We start from the raw sequence: 244 nt of genomic DNA, 5'->3' as shown, positions 1-244 counted from the left end.
ACGTATCATAGAGGAGCGGAAGAGCCGCGACGGGACAGCCGATCGCCAGTTCTTACCTAGGTGGGAAGACTCCGAGCTGGGGGAAAAGCGGGAAAACTACGGCACTTCGAGGAACGTGCTAACATCCGAGGACACGGAGCTGCCCAAGCGCGTTACCGCTGCCGAGGACGCGACAGCTAGACTACGGGGTAGTGTAACGCCGCGGTCCGACTCTGCGTGCTGTCAGTGAGTGCCGCACCGCCTA

The sequence above is a fragment of the Cystoisospora suis genome (genome assembly GCF_002600585.1).
Source record: "Cystoisospora suis strain Wien I chromosome Unknown contig_7100, whole genome shotgun sequence".
Classification (NCBI taxonomy): domain Eukaryota; phylum Apicomplexa; class Conoidasida; order Eucoccidiorida; family Sarcocystidae; genus Cystoisospora; species Cystoisospora suis.
Note: the sequence above shows the minus strand (reverse complement) of the source record.